At 34.7% G+C, this 15,463-nt stretch overlaps 1 protein-coding gene across 2 annotated transcripts in view; it reads left to right on the plus strand.

Annotated features, from left to right (window-relative positions):
* The window catches only part of LOC118269630 (homeotic protein antennapedia), a 168,612-nt gene that overhangs the window by 44,577 nt on the left and 108,572 nt on the right, over nucleotides 1-15,463 (plus strand). Inside the window, exon 1 of one of the 2 annotated variants that reach the window (XM_035584821.2) lies at nucleotides 5,641-6,093. The exons of the other annotated variant lie outside the window; for it this stretch is intronic. The gene's annotated coding sequence lies outside the window, so the exon portion shown is untranslated. Of the gene's footprint in view, nucleotides 1-5,640; nucleotides 6,094-15,463 lie in introns of those variants that run through there. 2 annotated transcript variants of the gene reach the window in all.

A 15,463-nucleotide genomic window follows, 5' to 3' on the forward strand; every position in this document is an offset into this window, starting at 1 on the left:
TTCAATTCCAGTGTGATCGCGACCAAAAGTCGAACATTGAATTTTAGTCGCAAGTTTGCTTGATTTGAAGTTTGAATTGCGAACTTAATACCTTATACTTTGTGGAAGCTCATTGAAAATCAATGATGTTTTACGATTATCTACATTACTGACGGTTTATGCAATTATTGTTAACTTTATGGATTGTTTATTGCTTTTAGTTATTGTTCAAACGTTTTAGTGATTTGTTTTTACTCGCTATTACTTTATGAGCATATATTTTTATTTGTGAATAGTTTTTTCTTAGAGTTGTATTTTAGTTTATGATCTTTTAAAAAGGCATAAAACTTTTTTATTATAGATACATAAATCAGTACCTACAGATTCTTAATAAAGGCATTATTTTACATGAATATCTTTCAACAAAGAGTCAATTTAAAGTATATAAATCTAATATTGTATAGAATAGCCCCGAATAAATAACCTTGAGAGTACACAAACGCTGCGGTTCCGAGGGATCGTGAAATATAGTGAACAAATAATATAATCATCAAACAACCATATCGACATTTTAAAATTACAGTCGTGACTTTCATTCTAAGACGTTGAAAGCTTACGGCGATGTATTATTTAAAGCCAAGGCGCGAGTTCCATAAATCATTCTGCTGTCTCTCACTACAATCGTATCGATTATATTTTAAAGAATAAAACGTAACAGAATAAGACCCTAATTGCGTGCAATACTAACAAAAAATAATGTAGCACGACACTTAAAGGGTTCAGCCAATTTCATGAAGTGTTTCACTAATTATAATCGCACCAAAATGGCGTATAATTAATCTTATTTACTCGTGTGCCGTGCAATTAACATCGGAATTAGGTGGAACTGGTTGTCGCCATCATGAAGTTGTAAGAAATCGGAGATTTAAAAAATCCTGTTCTCATTACTGATTCAACGAAGTGCAAAAGCTGACGCGAAAACAATCGTTTATTAATAAAGGCGACAGCAAAACATCGGTTGGACTCGGAATAAATCGGAAATGAAAATGCCGATTGTCCTTATAGTGCATTAGGGGCACGTACGAGTCCAAACGGACCCGTCAGCTCGAACAGTTCTTTTACCGGTACCTACTGGTAGGGTTGACGACGCTTCGTATTGCTCTGGCTTTTTACTCAACGTCTTTGCAATTCCATACGTAAATTATTATTATATCTTCATTCTTATATGTAACGACTATAAAAGGCATACTCCTGACTATGAAGTTTCAATAAGTTTATCACAACTTTTTATTTAAGAAAATCGAAAAAAGAGTGACTAAAACAAATAGATGCGGTATATCTTGACATCTGTATACACAGTAGTGTTAAAATTGAATTAAGAATGAATAGTCCAATACCTATTAAAACTAAGTGCCATATAAGCTATTAAAGCAAAGGTTACTCAATGGTTTTTTTCCTTTATGTAGCTGAATGCTCACAAAAAAGTCTTACGTATTTTCCTAGTACCTGTTGTGAGATTGTATGACGTGATAAGTGAGCTCTAAATATTTTATCAACATCCGTAAGGCGTGTGCAAGCTACCTACCTATACCCGTGATTTTATCTTATATAGGTACTGTTTGTTATGTAAACCACAAAGTATCTAAAGTAAAAACTACTCTTTAAATGTGGCGAATGATAGAATAAGTGGAATTTGAGTCACAAATTTTAAATTTTTAAATTACCTATTTATTTTCTTAGCCGGGCATTTTGGAAAAAGAGTTATTGTGATGTGATTAGGAAATGAAGAAGAAGTAGCGTTGTTTCCATTTAGTATTTCAATGCATAGTTATTATAATATAGGTACAAAAAATGCGTGTACTTATTCATTGTCTCAGAAAAAACCTTGAGCTAAAATGTTAAACAATTTTTATGAACTTTAATGCATTATCTTCGTCTCATTACTTAAACCGTGGCTAATTCGGTTCAGCCCTGTGCAAGCCACCAAAAATCTGATATTCAATAATTGTTGTACGAGTACGTAAGCTTAATGTCTTCATCAATAACTGATAATTTATGTACAGCACGATCGCTACAAGACGAAATTGCGGCCGCCGGCTCCCCTTTGTAATCAGTGCAGAATTATAAAGCCATTGCAACACCGCAGGGCCAGTTTGCCGTGTTATTATAAAAGTTATATCTCAATGAATGTACTGAATGATTGTGTTTTTAATCGAACGGAAATGTTCTGTATATCGCAAATAAAGTATTTACAGTAGCGGCAGCGACCGGTTCCTTAAACAAAATCTTGGTAATGTTACTCTTATATCCAGTCTTTGAATGTTACATAAATATGTTTCACTGGTAAACATTAATTTTAAAGAAATCATGTGCGTAGTGTGTGCATTATATTTGGGATTTAAATAATATAAATAGTTAAATTGTTCACTTGAAATTGATCGATTGTACAGTCATCTGAAAATTATTACCTTCAATCTGAAAGTCGTAAACTTAAAACAAAAATATGCAACCATTCTTCTTCGAAAACACTCAAGCAGCTTTTCAGCACAGTTTATTGAACAAGACATTGATAAATCATAAAATAACGCGAACGAAACGCCTTAAAATAAACTGATTCGGTTACTCCCAAAGTATTTACACTGACGAACTTGATTGATGTCTATCATTAGCCATTGGATGCATGGCTCTTGTTTACTGAAGATAAGCGCAGTTCGAAGCTCTTGAAAATTTTCGGTGGCTATTTCGAACGAGGTCTTTTATTAGTTTTAAAAAAGGTCGTTTAGATTACAGCCGCGTTGGAGGGTTGGGTGGCTTATTGGCTTCTGAAATATTAGGTGGTAGGATTAATGGGGCCCCCAAGAAATATTGTAGTTATTATGAAGTATTGCTTCCTATATTTTCGCTGAGAAAAGTCACGTTCTTGTTTTGTTTTTTTTTTTAATACTTTTTGACAAAGTAGGTAAGTAATCGTAGAACATGAGAGTCGTTTATTATGTCTCGGAATATTTATAGGTACAATTATAATTCAAAACGAAGTGTAAGTAGCTTCTATAGTCCAATATTTCATAACTACACGCTCAAATCTCTATCTCACAAATGAACATTACGAGTAACTAATTATAAACCTCAAAGGAATGACTAAATAAACATGCTAATACCGATTGCGTTTAAATATAAGAGCTCTTACCGGTGACCTAACAATACAAGCGTGGTACCTCGCTGTACCTACAGGTACGCATCTAAATGTGTAGGTTATGCATACCGGTCCAGAAATAAAGCTAAACCGGGCCCGCCGCAATATCTTCATCAAGAGGTGTGTTCAATCGATTATACCGCTGTGCTTTATAAACCATACCTCCTATAGGTAATGTAGTATACAACCTACTCAGAGATATTATGCGTTGTTTGATTTTTATTTGCCATCGCTACACCTTGTAGAAGTACTTGAATTTTCCGTATCTCACTTGAGAGAATCTGTATAATGGACATCCTTTTACGAAGTTAAGTACAGACTCAATTTCAGTGCCACTCATAACATTAAATGTAAACGTTGTTGTTCTCATGGGTACGATAAAGATGTCGCAATCGAGTACAAGTATTAATTAATTCACGAGTGTAAATCAAAGTTCTTTTTTATGACTTAATAATATGTTACCGACTTTAAATCTTGGTTCAATCAACTTTATTAAATTACTTTTTGTAATGAAGTCAGCATGAAAGTTAATTCGTGGTAAGATGATATCTTTAATATTTCATTACTAAAATAAATGCGGAACAAATAGTAATCAGAAACAGTAGTTTTGTTTGGATGACCACAAATTACATGTTTCGCTTGTATCCGGTAGCGTACTAACATGTTGTTAGATTTAATTTCGCGAGCTAATAATTCACTTTGGTACATTTCACAAAATTATAATACAAGTATCAAATTTAATATACAAAACGGTGCAGGCATTAATTAAAAAAAAAGCCAGTAAACATTCAGAGCGTGTATAGCGAAAGCCTTTAATCAATGCGCTACGCGCAACCGCGAAGCGAATCGCGGACTTATGCGTCTTTTACTTTAGTATGTAGATGAGCTTAATTCGCTCGCATCCACTCTGAGTATGTTAAACACTCATCGGTGGTATTTTTAATGTGAAATCTCCTTCCAGATCCAGAGATAAACAGTAAAAATTACACCGTTTTAAAGCATTTCTCTCTCGGCCGCAGTTTGTCATTTAGCACACCCTTAATATCGATGCCAGTGCCAGATAGCCTCGTGTTTATGTCGCTTAAATTAAATTGCCTGTGTTGATTATTGTGACACTGCTTTTTGTATGTGTTGAAATTTATTTCGCTCCATATTTTATGTAGTACGGACTTAGCTTGTGTTTTGTGACCTTAACTTTGAATGTAAACAATTTATTCCGACACGATGAAGGGTAACTCGAAACCCAAGCGCCGCCTCCATAAAATGATGCTGTCATAAAAATCAATATAAACACTATAACATTCTATAAGAGCGGCCACGATTTAGCTTAACGTCTTCATTAGGGCGCGCACGACCTCCCGATCGCAGACTTGCAGCGCAATTTTCGAGTCGACTCGATTCACAGTCGCGTCCATAATTTGCGTTGTTCGGGTCCCGATTTGTCGGTCGGCTCCGCAATTCTGAAAGCGCTTGCCCGACAATTTCCAAGAGGTCTTGTCTGGGCAATTTTCGAAGTCGAGCGATTGGTGCACTCGCGATATTCGAGGTGCTCGAGTCCCACGTCGTAATTGATGCTTGGGGCAGGTCGCAATTTTAAAATTTACCATGATTGAGTGTTCACCTTTTATTGCAGCTAAACTTAAATGCTTTTAAATTTACGTAAGATGCCAGTAATTTCAGTGAGAGAATCATTAAACTGTTGTTTAAAACAATGAATTGATCGGATACGGTTACGTCTTTTTGTGAATCGTTTGAAAACCGAGCGAACTTGTTACCGTATCGATTATCAGGCGAAATCGTTTTAAAGTAAAGTTGGCGGGAAATGAATTGCGGATGTGGCTAACACAAATATAGTATACGGCTTGAGGCTACTCATTAGAACCTTTTAAAAAGTATTTTTTGTAGCAACGAATTACGTTTTCTTTTCAGGCTTGGTTGTGGTTAATGCTCTAATTATCTATTCTATTCACCTTTCGTCTAAAAAACACCACCTTTTCTATTAACGCCGTTTTTTTACTGAAAAGGCATAATTGTACAACCTGAGCTCGCGCATGGATCAGTACAACAAAATGATTTATGATCTCAGGCTAGTTAATTGTATTTTTCTCCCAAAAAACATCGGGCATTATCTCCCGGCGGTCGACAGGTAACAAATCTTGCTTTTTAAATATTATTACTCATCGTATTCGATTTGGGAACGAGCTCGCTACGAATGCTTTATCACCACCTACTCGGCGTCCCGCGGCTCACGATTCTTTGGTCCCCCTAAACTTTATTCAAATGCGACACACATTCAGCTATCTATCTCAGTCGCGCGCGCTGCGATTAGTCGTCCTCAAAATATACCCGTCTCGTACTTCACTAAAATAGACTGTGCCCAAGCGCAAAGTGTTCGTGTCAAAAGTTTTGTATAGAGTCGGATAATGGCTTACGAAATTTTTCCCCTACCTCGTGACTTTTTTTTACAGTCGAGCTTGTATGCTGGGGTCGTGAAGTTGTGTAAAAATATTCTGGATCGGTTGATGCGGTGTTTTATCGTAGCATAGGTTTTGTGTAATGTCGGGCAGATGCCTTCTCCGTTCTATGTGAGCACAGAACACGACTCTGTTATAGTATGGACAACAGTGTCAGTTGTAAATAAGGATTTGTATAGACCATACGTATCGTTGTAGTGAACGCGGTTCTGATACGCGCCTAATAATTTAATACGAACTTAATTGGTTCCAAGCTGAAGATAATAGCTGTAATTAGTTATTATTGTTTATTTTTTTATTTTCTGTGGTCCAACAAGAAACTTTGACGGATTAAATTCGTCTTGGTGTTTTTGATAGTGTTATTGAAGATTGTTTATTGGTGTGCTAGTGTCATCGTTATTTCAATTAAGTGATCCGATCCAGATTTTTTAAGGATTTATACTGATTGTGAGTACTTGTGATCAAGTTTTATACTTCTTTTATTTATTTTAAGTTTTGTTTTCAAACCATGCAATATTTTTATTCAGTTTCTTTTTTATTTTTATTGCAAGTTTGAATAGTTTATAACAGTTCATAATATGTATATGGAGTGTTATTGAAGTTATTTTTCTTATTTTACACCGGCTTTTTTTGTGTTTTCTTATTTATTTCTTTTGTTCAGTAATGTTTGATTTATGGCTGTAGTATTATAATAAGTTGGTCTTTTAAATAAATTGGTACTCGTACAAAAATATTAAAAATGTTAGGAATAAAGCGGCTTAAAACCAACTCTTTAAAGACGGTCGAGCGGAATGCATCGCGATAAAAGATGTCATCCCGATCCTCAGACCAAAGGCAAAATCAAACCATATTCATATCAACTTATCAATCGATAACCACCCTTATCCCAATAAGTCAAAGTTCAATACAGCTCACACACATAAGAGGGTCGAATTACTTTTTTTATCAAAGGACCGAAACAAAAGTTCAGACCTAGCTTTGGGAATTCATAAAATCAAAGCTCCATCCGAATCGTTTTGTTATTCCCCGAAATCGCGCTCTTTTGTTTTTATCGTACATTTTTCAATATCATTTTAGTAAATTCTGCTTGTGTTGGGGGAGTCACGCTCCATGTTTCTCTGAGAGCGACGAAAGTGCTCTATGTACGAACACTTATGCGGATCTTTCTAACCTCAACAACAAAATAAAAGGCGCTCACGATATTGCCAACACCTGTACTGAATTCAGCTTTTATCACTTAGGTATTTTTGTCAGCTACTTCCTTAGATAGCGAAGCTCTTACAGCCTCGAGGAAATGAAATTCTTATCGTGCTTCTGTAGAAAGAAGCTCACTCCTGTTATCCGCACAGGAAATATATCGAGGGGAAGGAGAGCCGCGTGCAATATCCAACATCTGATTGCCAAAAGGAATCACGGGAAATCTCCGGATCCTGCAACAATGTATCGCACCAAATATTTAGGGTGGAATTGAATAAATCTCATTGATTAAATGCGTTATTTTTTCCACATTGCAATATAAATGTTTACTGGGACCACATAATTTACAAGCCTATACTATACAGTGTTGTTTTAGTACGTAATTATAAAATTTGCGATGTCCAATAAAAGTGTTTAATTAATTAAACGAATTCAAAAGTAGTTTAAATTAATGGAATACGTTGTCATGTAGACTAAATAAATGACGTGAAATGCGAATACAAACAAGCAACGCGTTTATTATTGTCATGCAAAGCGACTCGATTACATACGAAATCACAGAATGCGTTCGAAAATTTTCAACAATGATGTCCCCTTTTTCATTCTGACGCTACAGAAAATTTACGAGCGGTCCTCGCGACCGAGCATTTCGTGCCTGATGTTTCTAAAAATGTGTCAAACTTTTTTACAAACTTCTTTCATTTAGCGTCGTCCGGCCTTCCTCTTTAGCCTTGCAAGTTTTTATTTCTATTGTTTATTTTTTAGTCTCTATTGAAATGTCGCCAGGGCAAAGGATTCTGAGCAACACCGTAAAAACTGGGCACCCCGTGAGTAAATGAAATTTCTCTTTTTAAATCCTCTTTTGTACAAGTGCCTTTGGGATGTCACTTGTCTTTGTTGATTTTTTTAAATGAAGCAATAAAGAATTCTTTGAAATTATTAAAATCTAGATTGTTTAAAAAGAAAATAAATTTTACTTTAAATATTGTCTTTTCTATTAAAAATCTGTTATGTTTTCTAATTTGAAAATGTATCAAAATATATTTAGAGAAAACTAGCTACTGAAGTGGGACTTCTTAACAATTGCGTCATCAGACATCATTATAATAATATCTATAGCCTTACAATACTAAAAACAGACACTTTTAGATACCTACATTCCACGACAAAACACACACGGAATCAGGTAATCTATATGCAGTACCTGACTTATGTCCATACATATTTCAGAGCACAAACACGTGGCACCTAATTTCCAGCATTCCTCCATACAGGAAGTTACCTAAATAGCTCCGGGGTTCGATCACAGAGACCCTTATTATTTTGTTTTTTCTTTTATCAATGTTCGTACCGTTTTGCATAATCGGTTTATTGAGAATTTATAAAGTGTCCCCCATGATTTCTTTGGGCATGGCGACCGGTAAACCGGTCTCTGCGTTAGATGTTTTGCTCGTATCTTCAAGCAAATGTTTGCTTGATTCTAATTCGAATATTATGTATTAGAATATCGCGTTTGGGTTTGTGTGCCTTCTATGTATTTGATAATTTATTTGTTGATTTTTTTTCTCTGCTATTACCTATAATATATTTTTAAGATGATTTACAATTTGCAATTTGTTTCGGAAATTTTTATGAATCGGTAAATAATAGATTGAGTACTTTTCTTGACTAAATTCATCCCTAATAGCTCTTATATACTTATATCTAGTCCAAGTTAATGTTACCTATCCGTGATAACTATAAGGTTGAGAAAAATATATAGTATAAAAATGTATGATTTAGGAACGAATGAGTTATATCCTACATTGGTGATCATCTCGCACCAGTTGGTACTTAGATTAAATTGAGAGAACGAGTCAGTTTGCGAACGTGGGCGATGGACTTGCTAACTGTCACAACTTGAGGTCTTTATCCAAACCTTGTTATACTATTGTAGCTATTCCGTAGAACATACATATAATATTATATTAGAACAATTCATATAATTAATTACGGTTTTTTAATTCCTGAAATATTAGACAGATAATATGCAAATATGCAATGGAAGTAACAGTTGCTTTTTACTAGTTATATTATGAATCCCAACTAATAGGATATATATTTACCATGTAAAAAGTACGTGAATAAATTATATATTTTATCTACATTTATGTTGTATATATTCTTCGGCTTTGTATAAGATTTAAATCATGCGTAATAAACTTTACATTAGATGACTTTGTTGAATCATTCTGAATAAATCAATATATTAAGATCGGCAGATTAATTGTAGATTAGATACAAATGATTTGAATAGATTGAATTGATAACATTATTTATTTTCTAACATTTTCCATTCACAGCATACGCACGTGTATTTTACACGGAGCAAAAGAAATAGATAGGAAGTAAATGTATTGAAACATATTACCAAAGTTATAAGTGTCCACTTTATGCTAATTATTTGGCCAGTACTTACTAGAGAGCAAGCCCATAACATACACCGTAACAAATACCAATTTTTTTAGTCAATACTACAAAAAAAAATTAAGTTCATATTATTGTATGCAGACATCGCACCTGATATTGTCCACATAAATCTCCATCTCTATATAACCTACCTACAAAAAACCTTAAAAACAATTGTATATACAGTGAAACCTCGTTAAGTGAGACATCAAGGGACCTTCAAATTTTCTTATAGAGGTATTCCACTAACCCAGTGTCTCAGATAACCAGGTATAAATGAACATTAGTCTCATTTACAGAGGGTTCCATTAATGGAGGTGAACATACGGGTTATTTCACATAAAGAGGTGTGATTCTTAAATAAAACAATGTGTTATGTGCACATTATAAATGAATAAGAATAAGTAAATCAACAAACAAAACGATGTTGTCTCAGTTACTGAGGTTTATGCATTAAAATTCACTTGCTGTCTCAGTTATAGAGGTAACTAAGATGATAAATCGAAAGAACGAATCCCAGATATAGAGGGTTGTTTGTCCCACTAATAGAGGTAATTCAGTGCCAATGGGTAGGGATCAGTATGAGTTCCATTTGTGGAGGTTTCTCACTTATCCAGGTCCCACTTAACCAAGTTTCACTGTAATTGTTATAAAGATTTCTATATATAAAAAAAGACCAGTAAGTGAGATTACAGTGTTATTACAACGTCACAAGTGAAGGAAATGGATAATAAACAATACGGCCCAGCCCGCCTGCATATGGCTTTAGCCTGAGGCCAAGTTGGTTATAGAAAACAGATACTAAAAGGGGAACTACGGTCAACACTTTCTATACGTAAAAATCTAAATAAAATTTCAAATAAGAACCTTATTTTAATAACCTTAAGTCTTTTTTTGTAAGTATTAAATTGATCCATTACGTGAATTTTATAGTCAAAGGAATTAAACCTGCTTAAATACTTTTTATCATAACAAAATGATCTCCTCTACATAACTTAATTAATTTGCAAAAAGCAGCTGAGAATTAAACACACTTCGTTAGTAATTTTATAAAACTAAACTAAGGCTATTCAAAGAATTCTTGTCTACATTTTAAATAGTAGCCATTTTTTACCTGCGTATACGCATCTTTGAGTACATAGCTCAAATTAATTTAATAGAGCAAGTAGCCATCTTCCCTTTGTTACGACACACCTGTTGTATATTTTATAGATAAGAAATATACTGAGTAACTTTTTAATTATCTATTATTTTAAACCCTAATTAGGCAACAGCGCCCACTTCCCGTGAAAACGTGGTTCAAAATATTACCGTTGGTTAAAAGGAATTAAAACTTTTTTTGATTGTTATAAGCGATAGTATTCTGTTTTTGTATTCGAATATGTGTAGGTATTAAGTTTTTTTTCGTTCTTTATTAAGATCTATTTTCGAAAAACTGGTTTTATCATTTTGATTATTTTACATCTAAATGGTTTTGATGATGTTAATGAAACTAGAAACAAACACAAATATTTATGCATGGCCAATAAACTACTTATTTTATATTTATATGCTGATGTTTGATTGAATTTATTGAATATAATAATTTTAAATCAATTGATTTTATCAGCAACTGATGTGAATCAATGTTTAGAAGCTTCAATTTGATTCAACGTAATTGATTTAGTTTGATATTATTACCCACCTACTGTAAGTACCTAGTAATTCAATAAATTTACTAAAGTTATATTTACGTACGTATGTAATGAAAACTTCACTAAACTGTCTATTTTAAATTAATTTGACGTTTATAAAAGACTGTTTAAGTGAATATCGTACTAGACATCAGACACCAGCCGATATTTGAGACAAGTTTACGAGTGTACGTCGCAATAAAGAGTATTAAGTTATAGGTAATTCACTATTCGATACATGAAACACACATATCATAAACTACACCGTGTCGAATTAGTGTCTATCTAAAATGGAAAAACCAATGCTGTAGCAACGAACTTATGCTAATTACGATACTTGCTCAGAAAACGTTATATATTAAAAGACAACCAACGAAGGTGTTCATATTTCGACGTTCGAATTTAGAGGCGCGTGGGCGCACAAGAATTAGCCGATGTGTAAAAAGATTTTAATCTGTCCCCAATGTGGGCTGTGACTTATACGTTTCTTTTTTCTAGCATAAATTTTGCTTCCCAAGTTCAATATATCAACTAATGAGGTTGGGACACCGAATGTCCAGGGAAACTCGGTTTTCTTAGCCTAACCCAATACATAAATCAAAGTGACGCCGTGCGTTAGTTAATTAATAGGATTTCACGCTTTGAACGCAAGGTTTAATTTAATAGGTAAGTTATATACGACTCCACCAATTAAAGTTTCATGGAATAGTTATTATATAATAACATTTCGAAACGGTGCTTTGTAGATTTGCTTCTTGGCTTAGGTATGCTACCTAGGCACGCGTGTATTGGATATAAGGAAGGGTGCACACGGGCGGGCAAGCGGGCACAGCTGCCTGCCGCGTTAACTGACAGCTTTTAGATTAGGGCTCCCACCTCCCCGCGCTGCGCTCCTGAGCCCCTCCCAAATTGAGAGCTCCATGCCGCGCCACCTAAATTAGTAACGGTTACCAAATTGCTTTTTAATTTCGTGTCCGTTATTAAGTAGATATTTTAAGAGTAAATGCGCTTTTTTTGCTCCCGTTTCGTAACGAAAATTGTTTGAGATTTCCTTCTTTTTTTGCTTCTTTAATTCTTTTGCGCGAAGCAGCTGAGCACGGCTTGAGTTTAACGAATTTATTATTATATTTGTACGTTCATTACATCCGTACAAACATTATGAAGCAATAAAACAAAACGGGCCGAGTTCAATATTGAGTTACAAGTAACAAGAACAACGGGCGGACATTGAGAAATCTTTCATCTCATCTGTATCGATGCCCGGCAGTTATTCATTGTATGTATGTTTTTTGTTTCGTTTTTTTTTTCGTTGAACCGAGCCCCAAGGCGCGCCGGCCCCGGCCCTGCCCTAGTCGCGGGTTTCGTGGCCCAACCCTAATTTTAATGGCTGCTTACTTCGTCACATCCGGGTAACTAAGTATGGAGTAGGTTTTTACTCAATTACAATCTTAGACACGTTAAAAATTGATCTAATTTATTTCATGGATATGCGTAATTTTGCGTTTATAATGTGCAGGGTTAACGCAATGCGCAGCTTATCTGCGTGTTGATTAGAAGGCGTATCTAATTGCGATAATTAAACCTCTATAAATCAATTACTTCTTAGTAATTTTGTTATATTTATGTGTCTGAGGTAACGCATAGAGCATTCTGTGGTTTTTACATTCCTGGAATAAAGCCTATAAAACAAACCTTCCTGCGTTAGCGGGAAGATTTTTTATGTAAACCGTACCTACAAAGCATATTCATTAATTTATTAAGATAAATGTAGGTACTCAAAGCAATTTTTCAACAGCTTACATAACTTTTTACTTCTTGTAAAAATTGCTTCTTAAACTAATTAGGCAGGTACTTAGGTAAGTATATACGTAGGTACGTATATACCTATTAAACCTTTTTAAGATACATCACTTTTTACAGAAATTGCTATTCATCTTAGGATTGTAATAAATTAACATCTACTTATACCATTCTGTTCTGCTTTTAACAATGATCAAATTCAACTCAATTAATCATTAGGTCTGTGGGTAGGTATCAGTAGTCTTATAAATATGTATAAGCCAAGTAGATCGGTATCACATTAATATTATCTATATGTATCTGTATTAGGTATAACCATAACATATTAAACGTATCAACTCTAATTCTATTATCGAATAATCTAATACCCTTTTCGAATAAATTAATTAATCTGAGTCAGATTGGATTTCTGTGTTCGAAGCGTATTAATACAAACTATAAGTCATCGGCGCTGCACTCGCGGCCAACCCTATCCCGCAAGCTGATGCATGAATTACGAGTGCGTCCGACGGGCCTCACCGACCCCGCCGTGTCGGATCGACCGACGCTTTTTGTTATATTCAACCCGTAATTGCTGAAAAGTTTTCACGCCGTTGCGCTGGTCACGCGTATTTTATTACTATGAAATTGAATTATTTATGACGCAATGCCCGCCAGAGCGACCATTGTGCGTTGTACACGTCGGCTGCTGAATTTTAATATTCGAATTATTATATTTTCACCGCTATAAAATGGAATTGGACGCGATTAGTATTATCCAAATCTGGGTAATACTCGTCACAAAATGACATATCAGCGCGGGAGGCTTAATTGCTTCGCCCCTAAAGCCTTGTCCGAGATTTATGTATATCCAATCCCGGCCGCCTAATCCCGCTCCTGGCTGGGTCAATCCGACCCCGGAAAAGGTTTTCCCGGTTATTTTCCGTGGAACTTTTAATCCTGCCGAATACCGACATACATCATAGAGGATTAAGAGGTTTAAATTGGAAGTTACCGACGTCCGAAATAAATTTAAATCGGCTGGCAGTCGGTATTGTGATATCGGTGCCGATGCTAAATGGGAGCCAATTTTATCCCACAAGTAAATCTTCTAAAGAACGGGCGTTTAGAAAAGTTGATATAAATATATGGACGTACCTATGTAATGAATGTAGCCTCTATTAATGGGGTACGGTCGGCGTATGAACAGAAAACTTTGTTTGTGGATTAATTTATTGAATATGAAAATGTTCTGTTACAAAATCTCATAGGTACCTGCCTACTAATACAATTATTTTAATATTACGTTCTACAATTCTTTTGATAAACTATAATACAGTTACGTCAATTTAGATTATCAGAAACATGACAAGAATTTAATTTTCCTAGCCACAATGGCTCCAAAATCCAAAGTTAAACCACTTGAGAATACCAATCGATATTTTCTATTCCAATATGCAACATAAAGGCACCGCTACACACATACATGTTCAAATGGGACCAAATTAAAATGGGTATCAATAAGGGCCCCATAAATCATGTGAAAGCGTCTAGCTGGCAGAGGGGGCCCTCTGGAGTGGACCTTTTGGGGACACCTGACCTGCCACAGTTGGTACGTCGCATGTGCTATATGTAGGCACCTATATAATATAAGTAGGTAGGTACCTATTACACATTGTTAACGCTGTTGTTATTCTAAATTTAAAATGAGAAATGGTTGCACTTTTGTTTTGTTTTTTTTTTCAATCTTTGTTACATAAAGAATTGATTTTTTAAATTTCAACTTTTGTTTTACCCGACTGTAGGAAAGGATATTGCTTTTTTACGCTGCGTGGTTGAAATAAGTTTGTTTTTCATATTCACATCACAGTTTTTTATACATTCATCGGATTTAAAACATATTTTAGGTACAATAATTAATTTGTTTACCTTCTTACGGTTCCAGTAATCTATATATTAATACGTGAAGCAAAAACTTTGTAATTCTTTTTACGAAAATTGCGCGGACGTAGGAGCATAAAATTTGGTACACTTATAGTTTATGTGTAGGAGAAGTGCATAGCGCTAATATTTTTCAAAAATAATGCTTATAAAGTACATTAAATCAATAAATAAAACATTACACACACATGCATAGTATCTGATCGTATTTGACAAAACGTCAAAATCGATAGACATTGCGATGATATTCTCACGTCTCAAATGAAAAGAGTTTTATAAAAGAGTTTGAGTTAAATAAAAATTATCCTTCAACGTACGTTAAGTGGTATTGTAAATTAAATCATATATGGTCGAATTTCGGCCACTAGGCGACCACTAGTTAACATAAAACATTATTTGCCCTAACTCATACTTACTTTAATTTACTTGGTAACTTGTTGTATTTACTTACCTGAGTATTATTTTGAAGAAAAAGTTTAGACGAAATTAACTAATCTAAAGTCAGTATTTTTGAAGTAATAATGTTTTAGACTATATTATTGTAAACACTAAAACAATCTTCAGGGACAAATGTTTCACAAGCATAGCTGCTTCTACCTATCACCTCTAGTATGTCGACACAATACATAGGTGCACTATCTACATACAATGTTATACCCTCTGCCCTCGTGGACAACACGGAATTGGGTACGTAAATCATTAATCAGCCGCGTCATTTGTTCGCGCCAAAATTATTAATGTCCGCACTGGCGCTGCGCTTACGTCGCAATGCCTCTTTA

This window comes from Spodoptera frugiperda, chromosome 30 (genome assembly GCF_023101765.2).
Source record: "Spodoptera frugiperda isolate SF20-4 chromosome 30, AGI-APGP_CSIRO_Sfru_2.0, whole genome shotgun sequence".
NCBI classification, from domain to species: Eukaryota; Metazoa; Arthropoda; class Insecta; order Lepidoptera; family Noctuidae; genus Spodoptera; species Spodoptera frugiperda.